General features: G+C 38.4%; 1 protein-coding gene across 2 annotated transcripts in view; it reads right to left on the reverse strand.

Moving 5' to 3' along the window:
• The window catches only part of MSL2 (MSL complex subunit 2), a 69,308-nt gene that overhangs the window by 49,420 nt on the left and 1,044 nt on the right, over positions 1–18,844 (reverse strand). Inside the window, exon 1 of one of the 2 annotated variants that reach the window (XM_020986097.2) lies at positions 15,659–15,681. The exons of the other annotated variant lie outside the window; for it this stretch is intronic. The gene's annotated coding sequence lies outside the window, so the exon portion shown is untranslated. Of the gene's footprint in view, positions 1–15,658; positions 15,682–18,844 lie in introns of those variants that run through there. 2 annotated transcript variants of the gene reach the window in all.

Genomic DNA, 18,844 nt, shown 5'->3' on the forward strand with positions numbered 1-18,844 from the left:
AAATTGAGGGGATGCCTATCAATTGGGAATGGCTGAACAAGTTGTGGTATATGAATTTAATGGAATACTATTCTGCTATAAGAAATGATGAGCTTGAGGACTTCAGAAAAACCTGGAAAGACTTGTATGGACTGATGCTGAGTGAAGTGAGCAGAACCAGGAGAACATTATACCCAGTAACAGCCACATTGTGCTACGGCTAACTTTGATAGACTTAGCCCTTGTCAGCAATGCAAGGATCTAAGACATCTCCAAAGGTTTCATGATGGAAAATGCTATCCACATGCAAAGAAAGAACTATGGAGTTTGAATGCAGATGGAAGCATACTGTTTGCTATTTTTTTCTTCTGTTTTGTTTTCTCTTTCTTGTGGTTCCTTCTATTGGTTCTAATTCTTCCTTACAACATCACTAATGTGAAAATATGTATGATAGGAATGTATATGTATAGCCTACATCAGATTGCAAGGTGTCTTGGGGAGGAAGATGGGGAGGGAGGGGGAGAAAAATTTAAAACTCAAAAGTTTATGGAAGTGATTGTTGATAAATTAAAATAAATTAATAAAAAAAATTTTTAAAGCTTATGAAAGTGATTGTTAATAAATTTTTAAAAAGAAGTATAAAATTCTTATGTATCCTCCAAGTAAGATAGAGTACCGGCCCTGGATTCAGGAGGACCTGAGTTCAAATCTGGCCTCAGACACATAACACTTACTAGCTATGTGACCTTGGGCAAGTCACTTAACCCCATTGCCTAGCCACAAAAAAAAAAAATTAGATCTCCTAGGATTTAATAAAGGAAATAAATACTGAGAGTCTTTCTTGACTTGCCTTCCCCCTTTCTCAAATCTTCATACCAAAAAAAAAAAGAGAGAGAACTGGTTTGATGTCATCAAAGTCCTATTGTTTCCAGCCAGATAGCACTAAGTTCAGGAAATGTTAAGCTTAAAGGGAACCTTCCAGGTGTGTACTACTAAATGTTTAACAACTGGCTCTCCTAAAAACATAACACACTGTTAAGTTTTGTTTGCATTATTAACATTTTCTCTAAGATTTTCAACAGACAATCAAACAATAAATCAACCCTTGATTTGTAGCTTTTGCCAATTTCAGAGGTATAAATTTGCTTATACTTAAAATTTAACAATCATCTATTGTGAACCGATGCAAGCAGCCTCCAATATACCTTCCTGCTAAAATCAGGGTGGGGTAGAAACCACTCTCACCCAAATTAGCTCTGATAGCTAGACTAGGTGAGAATACTTCTCAATCAAACAAAGACCATTGTTGAAGGCCACTGGAATGAACATAGAAAAAGTCTGCCCCAATAGGTTGGGAAATTTGGTCACCTCCATTTAGGGATCATCTATAAATAATCAAAGGGAGGGGGCAGCTAGGTGGGGCAGTGGACAGACCACCCTGCCTGGGAGTCAGGAGGACCTGAATTCAGAAACTTGACACTTCTCAGCTGTGTGACCCTAGGCAAGTCACTTAACTGCAAGTACCTCTCCAAAATTAATTAATAATCAGAGGGATTGAGAAAAAAGGACATTCCAAAAATTAGAGCTAAAGTCTCTTCAGCACTTCCCTGAGAAGAAATGACCTGAGGAGCTGGTGGGAAGTGCAAGAGAGGAAGGGAGTTGGGAAGGAGAAGCCTCCACTTTAGCTTCAGTTAAGTCTCCTTCCGCTACCCCCTTCTGCTAAAAGGGGACCTTGCCGTTTCGAAAGGCCCAGAGGGTGCTGGATTTCCCATTTGTGTTCTAAATTGTGTCTCTGATCAGCTCGAGGTGGTATCTGCAACATCAGAAGCCAAGAACAGTCTGGATTCAGAACTCTACAAGAAGCTAAAAGAGGAACTATAATCATACCTAAGGAAAATTTCTTAAGCCTTCCCATAAGTGGGAAAATGAGTCTTCTAGCAGCTAGAAACTGAATTATTCCTTTGTCACATATACTCTCTAAGCTTGAGTCCACTTTCCCCTGGATTCTGTATTTACTTGTGGGAGAGTACATCACAGATCTTTGGAATGATGTTTAACATCAACTGTCCTTACTGTACCACTTTAGTAAATACAGCTTTCTAAAAGCTACTTAGGGTTGGCTAACTAATTGATTCTTACTTGATAATCTTAGGGAGAAGGATGCCAGTGGGGCATAAGCCAAATGGCATAAAAGAATCATACCTGACCTCTAGGATCCAGCTATGGGAACCGAGGAAATCATAAGAATAGAAGTTGGAATGAGGATGTCTCCAGGCATATACATGAGTTACACTTTGAAGGAGCTGGGGAAAGGGAAGGGATCAACCATTTAATAAGAACCTACTATTTATTAATAAGGCTACAGTTTATAGAACACTGGTCTGGGAATCGGGAAGATTCATCTTTTCAAAGTTCAAATCCAGCAACAGACATGTGCTAGCTGTGTGACGCTGGGCAAGTCACCTAATCCTGTTTGCCTTAGTATCTCATCTGGAAAAAGAGCTGGGGAAGGAAATGGCATGCCACTCCAATATTTTGGCCAAGAAAACCCTAAATGGGGGCTCAGCTGAACAGCATTTATTAAGCATCCCAGGCACGCCGCTAAATGCTTTACGAATATCTCATTTGTATCATAACACGATATCAATATCATAATAACACAGCAAAGCAGATGCAGTTATGATCTCCATTTTACAGTTGAGGAAATTGAGGTGGAGTGAGGTTAAGTGATTTGCCCAGGGTCACACAGCTATTAAGTGTCTGAGGCCAGATTTCAGCTCTTCCTTGTAACAGGCCCAGCATTGCACCACCTAGCTGCCTCGGCTAAAAAGGACTGGCAGGAACACCGAACTTGGATTCAGAAGACATTAGCTGTATATCATAATCTCTGAGCCTCTTTCTTATAATGGCAATAATAAATGAGTGGCAATTACCTATAAGGCAAGGGAGGACTTCTTATGAAAGCACATTCAACTTGGCCCCTTATCTCTCTTGTTAAGGCATGGAACCAAGAGGGATTGCCGGTGAAACCACAGCTGTAAAAGATATAAATGTTTGCAGCATGGGATGTGGAAGTTTCCAAAAAAGGGGTGGGGGTGGAGGGGTGTGTTAGGCAGGAGGGAAAAGGCAGAGCAAGGGCAGCCTGCTTCAAGTGAATTCAGAAAGGACCAAAACATTAATGAGGCTTTTTGAAATATCATAATTATTAACAATACTTATTAGGGACAGGATCACAAGCCCTCTACAAAAGTCCTATCCCAGTGTCTCAACAGGATGCAAGCCGTGAGAGGTTTTGCCGAGTTGGAAAAGCTTTGCTTGGTACCAGGGACAAACTCCCTGATATTTATAGATCAGCTTAGTTAAAGAACAGAGACTCATCACCAGTAGGTTGGCCTTTGGGTAATAAATTCTTTAGCCACAGCAATCCATGAAACAAATTAAAATTCAGAATAACCTGATGCCCCATACAGAACCCTCTCTGATTTCACACTGATGGTGGATGAGGGGGAAGAGAATGCTAAGAATCAACAAGTTTTTGGGCCACTTTTTTGTTTTTCAGTTGTTTTAGTCGTGTCCAACTTTTCATGACCCCATTTGGGGTTTTTTGGCAAGAATAAAAGAGTGGTTTGCGACTTCCCTTCTTCCAGCTCATTTTACAGATGAGGAATCTGGGGCAAACAAGGTTAAATGACTTGCCCAGGGTCACACAGCTAGTAAGTGCTGGAAGCCAGATTTGAACTCAAAGATGTCTTCCTGACTCCAGGCCTGGAGCTCTGTCCACTGCTCCTCCTAGCTGCTGTATTAAGAACATGTAGAAATATCGATCTATGTGTTGGAACAATAGCCAGTAAGTCTTGATATCCATATGATGAACTGAAGGGATTCCTTTCTATATACGTTGACTCAGACAGCTGCTTAAGTCTCTCCCAATTCTCAAACACTCTGATTCTATGAAACATAAATACTGAAATTCTTGCTAAAGATGAGCCAAGAAGAGGCATCTCTGGTGCAAGGGATGTAAGAGTATAAGATTTGTGGTTAAAGGACCTGGGTTTGGAACTCATTCTTGTCACTTGTGTGACTTTGGGCAAGTCATATTAACCTCACTCAGTCTTGTTTCATCATCCATAAAATGATTGTCTCTATCAAGGACTCTTAATCTGTGGTCTGGGAAGTTGTTTTTAAAATATTTTAAATAATGATATTTCAATATGATTGGTTTTCATTATAATCTTTGTATGTCATTTTATGCATTTAAAAACATTATTCTAGGGGCAGCTGGTGGCGCAGTGGAGAGAGCACCAGCCCTGGAGTCAGGAGGATCTGAGTTCAAATGCGATCTCAGACCAGACACTTGACACTTAGTAGCTGTGTGACCCTGGGCAAGTCACTTAACCCCCAATTGCCTCACCAAAGCAACAAACAAACAAACAAACATTATTCTGAGAAGAGGTCCTTCGGTTTCCCTAGCTTACCAAAGACTCTATGGCACAAAAATAAAAATTTTAATCTCTGGAGATCAATATGACCTCTAAGTTCCTTCCAGCTCTGATTATATGACGCTATGAGCAACTATATGATACTAGGAGTAGTTAAATGGAAGGATAGCTCAGCAGTTCTCCTTGTAGAGGCAAATAGAGGAGTCAGCATAACTGGTTTCAGAATCCATCCAAAGGCAACAAGAAATATAATTTCATGAACACGTGGTCAACTTTCCTTGGAGTGAGTGTACTTGATAAGTATAAACAAAGACCACTATTGTTGCAGAAGATAAAGAAGTTGAAAAATTCAACAAGGAATTAAACCAGACCTCTATATCCAAACTGTGTTGTAAGGAACCCTGAAACACCACAAGTTTGGTTTGGTTTTTTTGGTTTGTTTTCAAAAATGAACTTTATATTGTTTGTAAAAAAAAAACAGTAGTAACAATTATAAGGCATTAAAATTACTTAAAATCAATTAATTAACTAAATTAAAATTAATTAATAAAAAATTAAGGCATTAAAATAATAATTGTAGAGGATTTTACTACAAGTGTTCTGCCAAAGTTTTGTTTAAACTGAAGGGTTCCTCTACCATGGAAAAGTTTGAGAATGGTTGCTTTAAAACAAGTTAATATATATCTTAATACTTGTTGACTTCATTGTGAAGCTGAGCACATTGTTTTATCCAACTACACGATTACCTACCAAACATTGAAAAAAAAAGTACTAAGACAGTGACTTGTCCCAGCACTGTTTCTATCTGAACGCCATTGACTATAAGGGAATAAGCATTTATTGAGTACCTACTATGTGCCAGGCACAATCCTAAGTTTACAAATATCACCTCACTTGATCCTCAAAACAACTTTGTGAGGTAGGTGCTATTATTACCCTAATTTTACAGCTGAGAAAACTGAGGCAAACACAGGTGAAATGAGTTATCCAGAGTCACACAGCTAGTATCTAAAGCTGCATTTGAACTCAGGTCTTCCTGACTCCAGGCCCAGAGCTCTGTCTACTATCTAATTTCCTCTGTAGGATGAAAAGAATGAGGACAGTAACAGAAATATTAATAATAATCACAACAACAACAATATCATTAAGCCTAACCTATATTTCATGTGGAAGTAAATGTACAATGGCAAAGTTGAGAAATGCCAGCCAGGGTGATATACAACAGGAACTTCATGTGTCCTGAAACCATTATTATGATAGTTATGAAGGACTGGCAGAAACCCTGAAACGTGAGTAAATTGGACTCTGGCAATGTCAATGATTAGTGTAGCACCCCTGTCAGTCTGTTAGAATTGCTCCTAAGAGTCAAAGAAATAGACCAGGCAGGTAAGAGTTGTAGTCTGGTTATACTAAAAACTCCTACAATGATCAGCTTAATACAGAGGATTGTGGAATGATGCACCCTCTTTAATATCCTGGTATCACAAGAAGGCAAGACCCACTGGAACAAATCAGAAATATCAATATTCCAATTGCTAGAAATGCTTCATTGCTACCCTTTGACCCAGCAATAGCACTTCTAGGGCTGTATCCCAAAGAGATCATAAAAATGGGAAAAGGTCCCACATGTATAAAGATATTTACAGCTCTTTTTGTGGTGGCAAAGAATTGGAAATTGAGGGGATTTCCATCAATCGGGGAATGGCTGAACAAGTTGTGGCATGTGAATGTAATGGAGTACTATTGTGCTATAAGAAATGATGAGCAGGCTGACTTCAGAAAAACTTGGAAAGACTTGTACAGACTGATGGTGAGTGAAGTGAGCAGAACCAGGAAAACGTTGTACACAGTAACAGCCGTGTTGTGCAATGACTAATTTTGATAGACTTAACCCTTCTCAGCAATACAAGGATCTAAGACATCTCCAGAGGCCTCCTGATGGAAAATGCCATCCACAACCAAAGAAAGAACTATGGAGTTTGAATGCAGATAGAAGCATACTATTTGCTATTTTTTTTTCTTCTGTTGTGTTTTGTTTCCTCTTTCTGGTGGTTACTCCTATTGGTTCTAATTCTTCCTTATAACATCACTAATGTGAACATATGTTTAATAGGAATGTATATGTATAGTGTATATCAGATTGTGTGCCATCTTGGGGAGGGAGGGGGAGAAAAATTTAAAACTCAAAAGCTTATGGAAATGATTGTTGATAATTCAAAATAAATTAATTTAAAAAAAAGAAATGCTTCATTGCCAATGGTGTTGACCACTAAAGCAGACAAACCATAAGGACACATGAAATAGACAGAAGACATGAACACTTCGATTATGTGGCAGTATTCCATCATACCAAAATTGGAAACATCTTACCAGTTATAGTCAGGAGCTACCTACTGCATTTTTCAATGTCACCCAGAACTCCAAGTCACATAGCAAATTACCAACCAGTATAAGCAGGAATATGCTCCAAATTTTAACAACTGGCTCTTAAAAAAAAAAAAGTACTCACCAAAATTCACTTTAAGTTTAATTTGCATTATTAACATTTTCTGCATCACTTTCTTAAGTCTAAACAATCAAGAAAATAATCAAGCCCTAATTTGCATTGTTTTTTATTTCCAAGGTACAAATGCTCACACTGAAAATTTAACAATCAGCTCTCTCTACCTAGTTCAAGCTGGCTCCAGCACAACCCTAAAGTCATGCATTTTTAAGGAATAACTTCATGCCTAAGCCTAGATTAGACAAAATAAGGGGTAAAATTCAGGAGATACTAAAATTTGAAGAGAGAAAAGTCAAAGAACCTGATGTCATTGAAAATCTTCATTAAATGCTAATTCTAAAAATCATACCTAATAAAAATGGATGTAAAAAAATATAAATGTATCAAATATTTTAAGAAGAGATGGGCATACTTAGTAATTTCAAAAAAGCTACTTTTTTTCTTTTTTCTTTAGTATGGTGGCATAACTAACTAGCAGAACAAGCAATACCAAAACAGAGTAATTTATCAGCCCTGGGAACCAAATTCAAGTTTTAACTCTGAATCTAATTTTTTTTCACTACACCCTGCTTTCTCCACAGACATGTTTCAAGTTTAGGTCATATAAGCAATTGGAGAACAACAGTGAAGACCACCAACTTTGAAAGTCTTTTATGCAATGACTGACTACAATTCCAGAGGACTGATGATAGAGCAGAGATGTGAGAGACTCAAGATTAGAATATGGAATGCATTTTTGAACACAGCCAATGTAGGAATTTGTTTTGTTTGAACATGTTTGTGTATATGTACATATATATGTATTTATGATTATATACACACATACAATAAAAAATCATCAAAGTGTCATATTCATCTACAAATGGAGGGAGAGAAAACAAAAAAGATAGATGAGGAAGAGAAAGAAAAAAAGAGAAGCCAGCAGGGATAATCAGACAGGAAGAGAAACAGGAAGGAAAGTAGATAAAGGAAAAAGGGAAAGAGATAAAGGGTAGTCTTTAGTTTAAGCAACATTTATTAAGTGCCTGATTTCTGTTGGGCCCTGAGAATATGTCAAAATGTCAAGAGCCTGTGATTTTGTTGGTTGGAAATTCTCAGAACCAAGACAACCTATATAACTCACATTGTTTAAAAGTTGCCTCAGAATCAAAAACATTACATGATGTGCCTATAATCATACAGCTAGAAAATGGACTTCCTCTTCCTCTTACCCAGGGTGCTGGCTTGGAGGTTGGGAGAGAGGGCAAAGAGGCTGGAACCTGTGCCTGGGCAATATGGAAACGTGAATGAGAGACTGAGTTGGCAAAATCCCCATAAGAACAAGATCTACCTCAGTAGAATGTAATCACAGATGCTTTTGAACATCTGCCACATCAAGGTCCTGAACTAAAGGGCAGGCCAAGAAGCATAAGGAATGCTCCTTGTCTTCAAGGAATTTTCAGTCTAGTCAAGAAGCCAATACAGAGGTATACTCAAGTGCCAACCAGTTCAAGAGAAGTAGTAAGTAGTTCTCAATAAGTACAATAGGAAGAGGAAGAGGACAGGAGATGAAAGAGAGAATGAAAACACACACAAAAATAAAGACCAGCCAAGAACAAAAAAAAAAGAGCAAAATAGAGTGTCACTACAATCAATTTTTTTTATACTTGTAGAGCCACCTAATTGGATAAAGTAGCAGAAGCAATGATGGAAAAAGAAACCACACAAGAAATTCTGATACACATTCCCAAATGGATAGAAAACACATTCAAAGAATTTGGCAAGAATTATTAAGTCTAAGAAAAAACAAATGACTGTATAAGAGCTTGAAGAATTTATTTTAATTATACTGGAAAATAAAGTGAAAATTTTTAAATTTCAAAAATGAGGAAATAATGACTAACATGGAGAGAGAGAGAGAGAGTGAGAGAGAGCGCTGGCAGGGGCAAGACATGCTCACACACACAAATCACAAAAATCCAAAGAAACAATAGACATCAGGCTTAATTCACTGGAAAACGAAATTATACACAAAATAACAACACAATACTTGGGCCCAAGTTACAGGCCTAGAGAACAAATCATAACGTCCCAGAAAAGTTAGAAAACAAAACAACCTGGATGCTATATTTCAGGAAATTATCAAAGAAAACAACCAGCTAATAGAAAAGATCCACAAGACTAGAAAAAAAGATAAATTCTAATACTAAAACAATAAGGAAAAAAAATAAAAGCTACTATAAGAAGTGAAGAAATAACAAACGTACCAAACAGCAATAATGAGGATCACAGCAGATTTTTTCAGGACAAAGGGAGATTGCAGAAATTGGTATATAGTATTTACAAAATTAAGAAGAATGGACCCCTCAGAATTATCTACCCAGCATAATTCTCAATGTAGACAAGGGAGAGATAGCTGAGAAAGCAAAGAAACTTAGAAAAGCTTACTGAGAAACTTAGCCACCTCAAAGAAATCTCTGAACAATGAAAAAATTTCTTAGGGGAAAAAATATTCAAAATAACCAAGATAGCAAAAACAAGGAGATGGGAAATTCCCAAAATGAAACTCCTAGTTTTGATACAAGAGAACTGCAACTTAAAATAACTTGCAAAGTTTTAAATACCAGACAGACAAACTTTGTTTAGAGAGGATCTATTAAGTTTGCCTTAATAATAGAAATAAAAAGAATTTTTGTTGTTTTTGTTCAGTCATTTCTGACTCTTCCTGGCCCTATTTGGGATTTTCTTGGCAAAGATACTAGAGTGATTTGCCATTTTCCTCTCCAGCTCATTTTATAGATGAGGAAACTGAAACAAACAGGGTTAAGTGACTTGCCCAGGGTCACAAAGCTTGTAAGTGTCTAAGGCCAGATTTGAATTCGTGAAAGTTAGTTTTCCTGACTCCAGGCCCACCACTCTATCCACTGTGCCACCTACCTAAAAGTGCATGTTATTTTCTGAACAAAAGACAAGCCCAGCAATTGGAACACTAAATGAAAATGGTAAAACCAATAAAATGCAAAAGACTTACAGAATGGGGGAAAAAAACAACAATAATGGACTTCCTCACTCCAGATAGCACACTCTTGCCACTAAATCACATACCTGGGGGCAGTTAAGTGGTGTAGTGGATAGAGCACTGGTGCTGAAGTCAGGAGGACCTGAGTTCAAATTAGACCTCAGACCAATCACTTGACACTTACTAGCTGTGTGACCCTGGGCAAGTCACTTAACCCCAATTGCCCCGAAAATAAATAAATCATATACCTGTAGAAACTGGTAATACAAAAATGAACATTGACACAGTCCTTACCCTAAAAGAGCTTACCTTCAAATTGGGGAGGGAGAACATAATATATAAATAAGTATGATAAAGGAAGACTGGGATAGCGAAAGGAAGAGGTCCAGACAAAATGCTGTAAGGAAATTTGAGAAAGAAGAGATTAGGTAGAGGGAATGTGCACAGTTACAAAACATATTTCCACTTATGGCCTACTTGGGAAGAAGTCCTAAACTTGCTCTCCTCTGATAAATATTCTACTCAACTTTCCAACGGAGATCATTTGCACCCTTCTCTGTGTTTCTGATACATGGTGTGGTGTATGTGGGATATGGCATCTGTATTCATTTTGGATCTCTTGGCTAATAATGGAGACAGGAATCATAGTTACTTTAATAGCCAAAGAGAGGATGTTGAATTTGATCTGAAAGTAATAGAAAACCACTGATGTATATTGAATGGGTGAGAGGGTGTGTGACATTGAATGGGATGTCCTAGTGAAGACTTCTCAGTGTAATTAAGGTAATGAGTTCAGAAGGTAGTGTGAGAAATAACTCTCAGAAGTGAAGGCTCCTCAAAGGGTCAAATAATTCTTGATATTATTACTTTCAAAATCCTCTCCCACTCAAACCCTGTTTTTAAGCACTTAACAGAAAGAATAAGCCCTGCCCCACCCCCAACCTGAGCTTCTGGCCTCTTTCCTTGTCTTTGAATTTCAGGCCTGGAATGTAAGCCTCACCTCCCAGTTAAGAGGATAGGAAGAAACTTTGGAGCTTAGAATGTAAGCCCAACCCCAGTTAAGGGGGTAAGAGATAGTGGTGGGCGGAGATTTGCTTTCATAAGGCGGCTCCCTCTCTCTCCACGTGTATCGAAGGAGCAGACAGCCATCTCACGAGACTGTAATAAAGGTAACCTTTACTTTCCACCTTGAGAAGTCTCTGAGTTTAATTTGGGTTGGGGTTGCTGTCCCACACAACATGGTCAGACCTGAGCTTTAGGAAGATCATTATCTTTAACAGCTGAGTAGAAGATAGACTGAAGTAGGGAAAGACTTGAGGCAAGGAGACCAACGAGAAGTCAATTTCAATAGTCCAGGAATAAGGTGATAAGGGCCTACCACCAGGGTGTGAGAAAGCTCACTTATTCCTCAAAGGCCTGATTATATTTCTCATTGAAACTACAGTCAAAAGGTTATAGGAAGTCTGGGCCAAAATACTTATGCTATCCTGCTGCTTTCAGTTCCTCCCAACCAGATAGATACAGATATATAGCTATAAATAGATAGAGATTCAAGAGTGATATCTTTGAAAGACTGAAATGATGGCATAATTCTTAAATTTGCAATTATAGTCATTATGGAAGCATCTATAGCTAATGCCTCAATTTTGCTTGAAAAATTAAGAATTAATATTGGAATTTTTGGCCTAGGTGACCTCCCTTCCCAAAGGAGGAATTCAGCTCTTGACCGGTGTGAACCTTATTCAGTCACTTAGGTGTCTCACCTCAAAGAGAGGATATTCAGGGTTTTTCTTGTATTCCAGGTGGTACAGGAGAATCTTTCTTAAACGAAGCTTAAGTATTGCTATTATCTAGGGTCTCTCTTGATATAGACTAGCAGAGTCCCTCCTAGAAAGGTACCCAGGTGCAAAGTAGTAGATATCACCTATTTATTTCCTCCCCAACAAAAGAAGTACTTAAAACACTTAAAGGACCTATTAAGCCTATATTAACAAATGCTTAGCTTGTAAATGTTCTGAGTATGCTTCCTTTCCCAATTCACATTCACAGATCAGGTCTCCAAAGCCACTATTCTCTTGTTCAAGGTACTTTGCAGATCTTCACTCATAAAACTATAACTCACAAGCCTCTGATGCATTTACCTTTTTTTTTGGTGGGGGGGGAGAATGGGGGGAGCTGGAGAGGCAATCTGGGTTAAATGACTTGCCCAAGGTCACACAGCTAGTTAAGTGTCTGATTGGAACTCAGGTCCTCCTGACTACAGGACTAACAATATATCCACTTTGCCACCTAGCTGTCCTACATTTACTTTCAATAGTAAGTTAATAGACATAGTTAACTCAAAGCAAAAGCATTTACTAAGATGCTATAGAAAGAATATTAGCTACAAAATATTCCCCCCACAATATACAAAGTGTCAGTGAGAAGAGTGGGCACACATATAGAGGACACTGGTGGATGTGAATCCCACCTCTGATACTTAAGGGCCCTTAGGTCCCTTCTCTTCTCAAGGTGTCCCCATGTTCATCCCCTTGGGTATAGCAACTCTGTTAGATCACTCAGCTGGGCTCCATGGGCCTGCCCCACTCCTCAGCTCAGCTCCCAATAGCCCAAGCTAACTCTCTTGATTCATATAACTCTTCTGGTATCATGCTTTGACTGACTGAACCTAATTCCTATTGGGTGGGGTGTTTCCTACTATAAAAGTAGCTCCATTCCAAGATACCATCACTTATGGGAGAAGAAGAAAACAGAGAAATCTCTTTGCATCCCTGAAGAGGCAAAGAAAAAGTAATTCCCTCTCAAGTGCTGGGTTCTTCTTCCAAAGATGATTCTGTTTTTGACTGTCAAAGCTCACAATCTTCATAGCTGTCCCTTGCCTCCATTCATTCTTAGAGACTGTTTTATTTTTAATAGACCACTAGGGGCATGGCTACTCTTTTGGCCAGCCACCCTCAAATTCCATCAAGCTTGAGTAAAAAATTCCTTTACTCATCATAGAAGGATAAGATAACAAATACTTCTTAGCACCTTATTTAAGATTTTTCATTATCTCTATTGCTTGCCTCTTACATTCTGTAATTTCGCCAACTCATCTGGGAAGATGGGCAAACAAAAATGAATGGATCAGGTATGTTCCAAATCAACTGCCTTCCATTACTACAATTCAAATATGAAATATTTTGTGGGACAGTTGAACAGGCACTTCACTTTCACCTCTGATCTGTGCTGCCTGAGCAACTCATAAGTCTAGATTGCTGTCAAGATAGGGCATGGTTATAGAGCTCCAGGCCTTGGAGTCGGGAGGACCTGAGTTCAAATATGACTTCAGACACCTGACACTTACTAGCTGTGTGACCCTGGGCAAGTCATTTAACCCAGACTGCCTTCCCAAAAAGCAAAAAACAAAAACAAAAGATAGGGCATGATTTCAGCCCTTCAGCTACAGAATACTTCCAGTATTGGAAATCTTCTGTTCTGGGAATTCCAAACTTCCAAACTTGCCTCCAAGGTTAGAAACATCCATCTCTTGTTATCCTGGTGTAGTCACCTGTGCTCATGGAAAGAAATACAAAGCACAGGAAGAAGCCAGGAACTCAGTTCCATCTCAGGCTTACCTAGGCAAGCACAAGTTCTTATTGCCACTGTTAGTTAATGAGAAGTAAGAGAAATTCCTTCTCCTCCCTTGCTGGAAATTTAAGGGAGAACTCTTCTTGGTGTGGTCCAATACACAGGCTGCCTTGAAAGAAAGTGGAAGTTGTCTCTCCTTGCTCCTTTTTTTTAAATTTATCATTATTTTGAACTTAACACCAAATAAAATGAGCATCTCCACATACTTAGTAGAACAGAAATTGAGACTTTTACATGAAACTTCAGGTCTCTATTATGTACAGTTTGCTTTTATATAATAAATTCAATCTATAGCTTTCATAACTGTCTTGCTTGTCTCTGATTCTTTCTGGATTTAATTATGTTTTCTTCTTTGCATTTTTAAAAAAGAATCCTAAATGAATGTCTTTTCATTCTCTTCTTTTTTCTTTTTTGTTTTTTTGTTATGGCATCCTTATTTCCCCTGGCCCTCCCACCACCAAGCACCACCTCCCCATTGAATAAAAAAAAAAAGACAAATAAGGTCTTTGTAACAAATACGTATTGTCAAACAACACAAAATCCTACACTAATTGTGTCCAAAAATGAATGTCTTAATTCTATATATTGAATCCATTACCTGTCTATCAAGAGGTAGTAGATAGTGTGTTTCATCATCAGTTCTCTGGATTTGGGGCTGGTCATTGCATTTATTGAGCTGTCAAGCCTTCCAATGTTGTTTTTCTTTATAATGTTGTTAGGGTATAACCTATTCTTCTGGTTATATTTATTTCACCCTGCATCAGTTTATATAAGTCTTCCCAGATTTCTTTGAAACCATCCCTTTTGTCAGTTTGTAAAGATCATTAATATTATGTTATATTTACATATCATAATTTGTTCAGGCATTCCCCAATTCATGAGTGCCCTCTTAGTTTCCAGTTCTTTGCTGCTACAAAAACTGCTGCTATAAATAATTTTGTACATGAGTAATTTTCTTCTTTCTCTTCTTTCTTTAGGGGTGTACTCCTAGTAGTTGTATCATGCTGGATTAAAGAGTATACCCAGTTTAGTGACTTTTGGGGCATAATTCCAAATTGCTTTCTGGAATGGCTAGATTAATTCACATCTCTACTAAACAGTGAATTAGTGTGCTAGTTTTCCTATATCTGGACAGCTAAGTGGTGCAGTACATAAAGTACTGGGCTTGGAATCAGGAAGTCCTAAGTTCAATTTTGGCCTCAGATATTTACTAGCATCTTTACCAATAAAACCCCATAGACAAAATCCATGGGGTCATGTAGAGTTGGACACAACTGAACATCACCAACAACAAATTTCTCCAAAAGCTGTCATTTTCCTTTTTATCATCTTTTCCAATCTGGTACATATTAGATAAGACATCAGGGTTTCTTTAATTTACATTTCTCTAATTATTAATGATTTGGGATAGTTTTTCACATGGCTGTTGTTAGTTTAGATTTCTACCTTCGAAAAACTTCCTATTCATATCCTTTGATCATTTCTCTATTGGGGGTCTGTGCTCAGTTCTTATAGCCCACAAAGTAAGTGGCTCTTCCTTTCTGAGTTACTAGTCATCTTTGGCACAGCATTTTGATTATGGGCTTCAAGGAACCAACCAGGAGCTATGGGCTATATGCCCTTTAGAAAGGGGACAGAGCACGTGAAGCCTACCATAAGGATCCTAGGTAGAGGCTCATCTCCATGCAAGCTCCATGTGATGGCTCTTGATACAATACCATGACAGTATACTGGTCTGGAGTCCTCAGTCTTCCTTGAATTGAAAACCCAATCAGTATCCCTAGAATAGTTGTATATCAAATACGCTGTGTAGCCTTACTCTCCCCAAGCAAGGTGACTACATAACCCTCTCAGGTTCTAGGGATATCTTTGGTAGGCTGTGGTATTTCTTCTCTAATGCTATCAGCTTCAGCCCTCTTTCCAGGAACATTTCCCTCTTCCCCATTTATGGTCCTCCCTACCATTAGCCACCACTGACTAATGCCCCAGTTCCATTTAACTAAACAATGTCAATAACATCATTTAGATTTTCCAAACAGATATTTGTTTCAAGAATAGAAAAAACAGATGCACAAACATTTTCCCCAACACCTCATATAAACCCCATACCTTCTTAGTCTCTGGAGAGAGTAAGCTCAGACATACAGTTTCTACCACCAAGTTCACATCCAAATGACAAAGGAGGCTTCATCTCAGCGATCTCAATCTTTGAGACATCAGTGTTGTTTACAAAATCTGGCATGGATTCAACTCCCAGATTCTCGGAGTCTGGGAATCCAAGACTCTGTACAGCTTGCTCTCCTGATGTTTTGAAACTCTAAAGGTCAAAGCCTCCAACTTCCTCCACCTAAAACAAAAACTGAAGCAAAGAACCTAGACTATCTGTGGACCTCAGAAGGACAGGACCTGAGGCCTCTTTCCTTATAGCCTTGTCTTTCACTATCTGACAGGAAGAGAAAAAGTTCAAACAAGAGAAAGAGAGAGAGAGGGAGCAGCTAGGTGATGCAGTGGATAGAGCACTTGCCCTGAAGTCAGGAGGACCTGAGTTCAAAACCAGTCTCAGACCAGACACTTGACACTAGCTGTGCAACCCTGGGCAAGTCACTTAACCCCATTGCCCCATTAAAAAGAAAAAAAAAAGATTAAAAAAATGCTCTAAATCACTATTGATTAGAGAAATGCAAATCAAAACATCTCTGAGGTACCACATCATACCTATCAGATTGCCCAACATGACAAAACAGGAAAATGATAAATGTTGGAGAAGATGTGGGAAAATTGGAACACTAATGCATTGTTGGTGGAGTTGTGAAATGATCCGACTGTTCTGAAGAGCAATTTGTATCTATGCCCAACAGGCTACAAAAATGTGCATACTCTTTGACCCAGCAATAACACTTCTAGTGCTAGTATCCCAAAGAGATCATAAAAATGGGAAAAGGACCCACATATACAAAAATATTTATAGCAGCTCTTTTTGTGTTGGCAAAGAATTGGAAATTGAGGGGATGCCCATCAATTGGGAAATAGCTCAACAAGTGGTATAAGTATGCAATGGAATACTATTGTGCTATAAGAAATGATGAGCAGGCAGACTTCAGAAAAATCTGGAAAGACTTGTTTGGACTGATGCTGAGTGAAGTGAGCAGAACCAGGAGAATAACAGCCACATTGTTCCATGACTAACTTTGATAGACTTAGCCCTTCTCAGCAATGCAAGGATCTAAGACATCTCTTAAGGTCTCAAGATGGAAAATGCTATCCACATCCAAAGAAAGAACTATGGAGTTTGAACGCAGATAGAAGCATACTATTTGCTATTTTTTTTCCTTCTGTTGTGTTTTGTTTCCTCTTTCTGGTGGTTCCTCCTACTGGTTCTAATTCTTCCTTACAACATCACTAATGTGAAAATATTTATAATAGGAATGTATATGGAGGGAAGGGGAGAAAATTTAAAACTCAAAAGCTTATGGAAGTGATTGTTGAAAACTAAAAATAAATAAATTAATTAAAAAAGAAGGCTTTTCTAATTTGTCAGAACCACTCCAAGTCAGAACCTCTCTCAAAGCATGGTTGTTCAATCATTAAATCTTGTCTAATTCTTCTTGACCCCATGGTCTACAGCATGCCAGACCTTTCTACCCTCTACTATCTTCCAAAGTCTGTCCAAGTTCGTTTTCATTGCTTCCTTAGTGCTATCTATCCATCTCATTCTCTACCATCCTCTTTTCCTATTGCCTCCACTCTTTCCCAAAATCAGGGCCTTTTCCAAGGAGACCCATCTTATTATGTGGCCAAAGTACTTAACCATCAGCTTCAATATTTGACCTTCCAGTAAATAGCCTGAGTTAATTTCTTTAAGTATTGACTGATTTGATCTCCTTGCTGTCCAAGGGACTCTCAAAAGTCTTCTCCAGCAGCACAATTCAAAAGCATCAATTCTACCAGCTTTCATTATATTCTCTCACAGCCATACACTGCTACTAGAAAAACCATAGCTTTGACTACACAGACCTTTGCCAGCAAAGTAATGTCTCTGCTTTTCAGTGCTACCCAGCTTTGTCATAGCTTACCTTCCAAGGAGCAAGCGTCTTTTAATTTCATGGCTAAGATCACCCTTTGCAGTGATCTTTGACTCCTGGAATATAAAATCTGACACTGCTTCCATTTCTTCCCTCTCTATTTGCCAGGAAGTAATATAGCCAGTTGCCAAGATCTTAGGTTTTTTTTGATGTGAAGCTTCAAGCTAGCCTCTACACTTTCCTCTTTTCCCTCATCAAGAAACTTCTTAATTCCTCTTCACTTTCTGTCATCAGAGTGGTATCATCTGCATATCTGAGATTGTTGATATTTCTCCCCGCAGCCTTATTTCTGGCTGATTCATCCAGCCTGGCATTTCACATGATGTACTCTGCATCTAAGTTAAATAAATAAGGAGACAATATAGAGCCTTGTAGTATCCCTTTTCCAATCTTAAACTAATCAGTTGTTCCATTTGTGGTTCTAACTGTTGCTTCTTGACCCACATACAGGATCCTTGGGAGACAAGTAAGATGATCTGGTACTTCCTCCCCACCTCCCACCCATCTCTTTGAGGACTTGCCTCATTTTGTTGTGATCCATATAGTCAAAAGCTTTAGTGTATCAGTAAAGCAGAAGTAGATTTTTTTCCCCCCTGGAACTCCCGTACTTTCTCCATAATCCAGTGAATGTTGGCAATTTGGTCTCTAGTTCCACTGCCTCTTCTAAAATCAGCCTGCTCTTCTGGTTAATTCTCAGTTCACATATTGCTGAAGCCTAGTTTGCAGAATCTTAAGCATAGCCTTGCTGCAGTGTGAAATAAGTGCAATTGTTCAGTAATTTAAACATTCTTTAGTATTGCCCTTCTAAAAAAATCCTAAAAGATTGGGTCATAAACTGATGTGATGCTTTGTACATTAATAAAAAATGTGCCTGACAAATTTTACTAAAATACAAGAGAATTCTTCCACAGCCACCAAATCCCAAGAAATATTTTTTAGCTCTTGACATTTCTTTAGACATGGGCAGATAGTTAGAGCTTCTATCTTTTCAAGTTTAGTGCTCACTCCCTGATGAGATATATTGTGATATACAGGTACAGAGCTAGCACTTTTCAATTGACAGCCATTGCACAATTTACCATTGCACCAAGTCTCTTAAAAGTTGCAGGGGTCTCAGAAATCTCTTGGGGCATGTGCTCACATTGGTGGGAAAGCCTTCATGTCACTTGAAAGAAAAACAGAATTTAAGCAAGCAGAGATGGAGGAAATGTAT

Source organism: Phascolarctos cinereus, unplaced genomic scaffold (genome assembly GCF_003287225.1).
Source record: "Phascolarctos cinereus isolate Bilbo 61053 unplaced genomic scaffold, phaCin_HiC Scaffold_726;HRSCAF=1367, whole genome shotgun sequence".
Lineage (NCBI taxonomy): Eukaryota > Metazoa > Chordata > Mammalia > Diprotodontia > Phascolarctidae > Phascolarctos > Phascolarctos cinereus.